Below are 6,000 nucleotides of genomic sequence, written 5' to 3' on the forward strand. Positions count from 1 at the left end.
AGATTCCGGCTTCTTTGGAGACCCTGGCGCCACAAAGAATCCATCCGAAGCGTTTTGTTTCATGCACTCATTTATTGTCGACTTTATTCTTATGAACACACAAGATAAAAAATAAAATAGACTTTTATTTTTAAACTCATGAACATCCTCCATGAAAAATTGACCAAAAAAAAAAAACATGTTTCACCAGTATTCACACTCGCTATTTATCTAGATATTACAGTTGGGCCGATTAATCAGAATCGGGATCAGGAATAAGAACAAATCTGAACATTTGAGCGTATCGGAATCGGTATCGGTATCGGAATCTGAAAATTTTTTTGCCTATTTTCCGATGCTAAAAATCGATTCTTTTGATTGTTTCTTTTAATTTTAATTTTCTATTCTACTATCCATACTATTAATAAAATTCTAAATGTTTATTTGTTTATTTATATGTGTATATATACCAATAAAACTTTCGAACGGATGAACCGAATTGAAAAATTATTTTTTTCCCCTGAAAAGTGTGAGTCCCTAGATTGTCGTTATCTATATATGGTTCATAACAAACAACGCCTAGTCACAGAAAAAGCCTGAAATAAGTGTTTTTGGGCCATTTCGTGCAATTGTCAAAAAAGTTACCTGCCCATGTCAACGGAATTCAGCACTGTCTGTATACAGTCGCGGTAACATCTTTTGGCATACGGACAGGACTTTTGGCACAATGGATAACGCATCTGACTATGGACCAGAAGATTCCAGGTTCAAATCCTGGCAAGTTCGTAATAATTTTAATCATCATTTTATCCAACGTTTACTCATTATCCTTACCTTTTAGTTATAGTATTTTTGTTTTGTTTTTTCAGTGATTTTGTTTTGTGCATATGGGAATTTCCCATACTTTGAGTTCACAAGGTAAGCGTTGATGGTAAGACAATGTTGAGTGTACTTGATGTTGAGTGTACTCGATTTTATGTTTGACTCGGCGTTGTGTGTGCCGACGCGTCGCAGCCGCTAGTTAATAATAAAATGATAAATGTTTCTTGATTTTAAGCTGCTAATAAAACAAAATATATACAGATTAGCTCCACGAGTGTAGTTTTACATTTGTAAAAATTATGTGCACATATTATATGTGTTTTTACAGTAATCCGAAAAAAATTTTACAGTAATCCGAAAAAATTTTTACAGTAATCCGAAAAAATTTTTACAGTAATCCGAAAAAATTTTTACAGTAATCCGAAAAATTTTTTAAAAAGTACAAAAAGTAACTATATAGCTAAATATTTAAAATTTACAAAGTATCAAAATCGGTAATTGTATCAGAATCGGTAATTGTATCAGAATCGGGAAAAATATTGGAGTCGTCCCATTACTAAAACCTTCATATAAAATTATAGAATTTAATTTTTCATATATAAATTACTATTATTGTTTCTGATGACCTAAAGAAAGAAGAAACACCCAGTGTTGATTTTTATTATATCATTTCAGGCAACGGAGTAAGTTTGGAGTGGTTGTCTGACTTGCTATTTGCTTTCTCGTTTCCCCTCATCACTTGGAATGTTTTCCTTATGTTTTTATAATAGCTTTTTAGTTAATTTAAAAAAGAAAAAAATCACTGCTAAATAAATTAACCATTGATTCAGGATCATTTTATTTGAAGCCAGTAATAAAATAATACAATATTCCAGTTCACCGTTTTTGGTTTTCTTACGATTATCCCTCCCCCCCCCCCAAAAAAAAAAATAGCAGTTTATGAATAAAAACTTAGAAAAAAATTTATTAAAAAATATATACAACAATTTGGACAAAAATATAAATTAAAGTTTAGCTTTTTTTTAGTTTTTCAGTTACAAAAAATTTATCTTCAAAGTTCAGTTTACCACTAAAAGATTTGTGAATCGTTACTGTAATAAAAATAGAATGCAACAGACAGATAAAACTTTCAGGTCATGAATGCATAAGCTCAGTCATCGTAACAATGCAATTTGCTATCCCCTATGATCCATTCAGGCGGAATAAAAAATAGGGGACATTACTTTTGGAATGGCCCCTGTATTATGTCTGCCACAAAGCATTGGGGCAAAATATTAAACAATGCCTCTGTTCAGTCTCGAAAGACAAAGGATACCCCCTGTGGGAGCAGCTGCACGTGTAATTGTGAGGCAAGGGTTGTGCGATCCCTCAACCACACCTTTCCTGAACCGGCACTGTTTGAGTCCAGTGGCAGGAAGTCTAAGACGGCTGGAAACAATGCCGAGATAAGCGGAGAGCACACATACAGCCAGTCCCAAATGGTCACGCATTTTAGTACTGACCAGGTTCAACGTTGCTTAACTTTGATGATCCAGCAGGAAACGGTGTGTCAACATGATTATGCTGTTTTGGGGCAAAATATTATGATTCTAATATTCTTATTAGTCCATCTGAATATTTTGTAACAGCTTGGTCATCATATAACTAATTTTGAGGTGATTTTAATTCATGCGGTGTGATAATATGTTATTTCTTGAGCGACATATTTTCTAAAATTTCTAAAGTGTATGTAAAAGCTTCCCTACAAGTTCACAAATATCCTGCCAGAAGATAATTGAATGAATCAATGAAAAAATACAAAGAAAGGAACATAAACCCTATGCATTCTGCATCTGATAATTTGACAAAAAATACTTGATGGACCATCTGCAAAATCGAATAATTGAATAATTGACTCATGAACGAAGTTCAATCTTCACTGTTGACTTTTGATCCCAGAATGAGGCTTTAAGTATAATAAGTTGTTGTAAAAGATGGCATTACAATAGTAGTAAAAATTGATCATTTTTTTTTTTTTTGATTAAATTTATAATCTTTTCTTTTTACAATTCTGAATTTTTTAGATGAGGAACGATTGTTTGTATTATTTGAATTAATCAGACTAATGTTCTCATCTTGAGTGTTATTTGCACAACGTTTCGGTCAGTGTAACCTCCGACCTTCTTCAGATGTATGTCTCCATTTTTTATATAGAAAAAGGCTTGACTCCATACTTCTGAGTTTCGTATTTAGGTTATAGTTAAAATTAAAATTAATAAAATTATCAAACAAAACACTAGGAGATATTATATCTAAATTTTCTCTTACAAATTTTTTATTTAGTTTTGCAAATTTCTGAAGGATTCGAAAAAACAGCATTGGGAATCATGGTAAAATGTCTACATGGTGGGAATTTTTTTTTTTTTTTTTTACATAAATGATTCCAATTGACAATTTAAAGGCAAAAGTTTTATACGAAAAAAAAAAAAAACATTCCAACATTATTCATGTAATTAAATTATTAAACGGTCACGTGATGGCAATTGCATGCGACAACAGCAAAACGAATCAATCTTTTTTCTTAATTTGACATTTTTATAAAAATATAACTTATACTTAACTTTTGACTATTTCCACGTTTAAAAAAAAAAAAAATAAATGAAATAATGGCTTTTCTAAATCACTATTTGATTCTGAAGACAAAGGATGTTAGCAAAATATGGTTTTATGCTCTATCCTTTCTGATCTGTGCCAGTGAAGGAGAAATCCTTTTAGACTGAGACAATTTTTATTTTTGTCCGAATCCAGAGTACGTTCTTTTGAAGGTCTGGATTCCCGGCATTAAAACCGACTTTGTGTCTCATGAAACCGGATAAACCTCCCATTTAAAAAAAAAATGCAGAAACTACCTTCCATCACAAAAAAATTTAATAGGTAGACAATCACTTTCGTCTCACATTTAAACCGGATGAAAATATTCAAATTTATCTCCAGCTGAAGCTCAAAGGACTTCATAACCAAAGAAAAAAATGTCATATAATGCTTTCTTCTTCAAAATTTATTTCCGACAATATTAATAAAAAGTTTATAAATTTTCCATGAATTGAAACTTGAAATAAAATATTTTAAAATGGTGTTGGGGTTATTTATTTTTCCTAATCTATAATATAGTGATGGAACGACGCCAATATTTTTTCCGATTCCGATACAATTACCGATTCTGTTTTAAGTTCCCAATTCCGGCACAATTCCCAATTCCAATTCTTTAAAATTTTTAATATAAAGTATTATTTTATTTTATTTATTTATTCATTATTATTTATTTTTATTTTATTTTGATAGTGAGGAGAAGAGGGATTATCAACAAAATAAAATGTAATATGTGCTTATATTTTTGCAAACGTAAAAATACACTCGTGGGAAAGGGGGAATCTACAGATTTTAGTTTTACTTGTAGTTTAAAATCAATAAATATTTACTAGCAGGACCTGTGGAAATTCCACAGGGGACTATTTCATATTTCATATATGTTCAGTGTAAATGGAGACGTTCTGATATTATTGTACCTATTTACTATGCCTCCCCACGGGACAGAGTTAGACGTTCTGATATTATTGTAGCTTTTTTGTTAAAACTGCAAAAGTATTTATCTAAGCTAGCACGAACACCCGGCAAAGCCCGGTCATAAAGTATGCTTAAATATGATATTTTAAGTTTTGCAGATTTCGTATATATCATCATAGAGTTAATGTTCTATCACACACGTTATCGTATTAATGCATAGATCATTTTATCATTAATAATGGCCATGGAAAATAAAGTCTTAAACAAAATGAAAACAATTAAAGAAATCGTTTTTAACATCAGAAAATAGGCACAAATTTTCCCGATTCCAATACATATTCCAATACTCTGAAAAGTTCCAAGTTTTTTTTTTTCCTTATTCTAATTCCAATTAATCGTTCCAACAATAAAGACCATGTGACAATAGAGTATAGGACCATTGGTTGATTTAATAATGTGACTCACAAGTTTACTTCCTCTTTTTCTCCTTTTCAGATTGACCGCTAAGGTGACAATATGTTTGCCAAACCCTTTGTTATTTTTCCCATTTGTGGTTTTCTAATCACTGAAGTGACAATATACATTGAACCACTTTTCCTATTTTGAGCAGGAAAATTCTATAATACCTTTCTTTTTTCTACTCTTTCTCACCCCAAACGATATATACCATTATTACATATTACCACTTAAATTATTACATTACTAGCGGGGGTACCCGGCGTTGCCCAAGTGTTTGTTTCCGGGACGGGGGGGGGAGTTTTAAAAAATGTTATGGTAGGTAAGTAGGAAGGATCAAACCCGGAGTCATGAGTAAAAGCAGGAAAATAAAGTGTGAAAAAAAAACAAAAAAACATCTGCAACGTTAACAGTTTGGCCACCAAGAAAAGTCCATTCCAGTTGTTTAGGAAAAAAAAAAAAAAAAAAACGACTACGGTAGGTCGGCGCAAACGTGAAAATATAATGTGAATTGTCCAGCACGCTAACCACTACGCCACAGAGCACTGCAGCTTAGTTTAGTGATTTTAAATAACTTCACATGAAAGAACTACGAAACCAAACCGGTGTTCTCTTCTCAACTGTTCCTTGTGAACGATCCCCAAACGGTGTTAAGTGGTGGCAGGGGGAGGAGGAATTTATAAGAGAGAAAATATTTTACCACTTCCATTGATCTTAACCGATTTTGGCCGTGACTTCTCAGCAGAAAAAGTATAGAAATCTAAGATTATCGAGGAATTTGAGAAATAATAAGCCTATAACACACCTCAGATATTGTTCTGCCGTTTGTGCATATTATATTTTCATGAAATATCTTGATTTTTAATCCTATTAAGGTCAAAATCAGACGAGAAAAAATGAGTTCATTTTATTTATATAGAGAAGATTACCACTTACATTATTACATTATTACAAGACATATTACCACTTGGCACGGGGTCATGTCTAACAGGGGATTGTGCAGAGTTGAGCAGTAAGATGTCTGTTCACATTACATTTAAACTTCGGTATGTTAGGACAGTCAGGGAAGCAGGAAACAGAGAGAGAATTCCAAAATCTGAGTGGAAGAAACTATTAGGATTTCTAGTATCTAGGAACCTCTGCAGCAAAGGGGTGGGATTTTGGTGCTTGTCGAAGTTCATCAGAGCACATTCCATTCAA

The sequence above is a fragment of the Euprymna scolopes genome, chromosome 20, assembly GCF_053919585.1.
Source record: "Euprymna scolopes isolate OS-2025 chromosome 20, ASM5391958v1, whole genome shotgun sequence".
NCBI lineage: Eukaryota > Metazoa > Mollusca > Cephalopoda > Sepiida > Sepiolidae > Euprymna > Euprymna scolopes.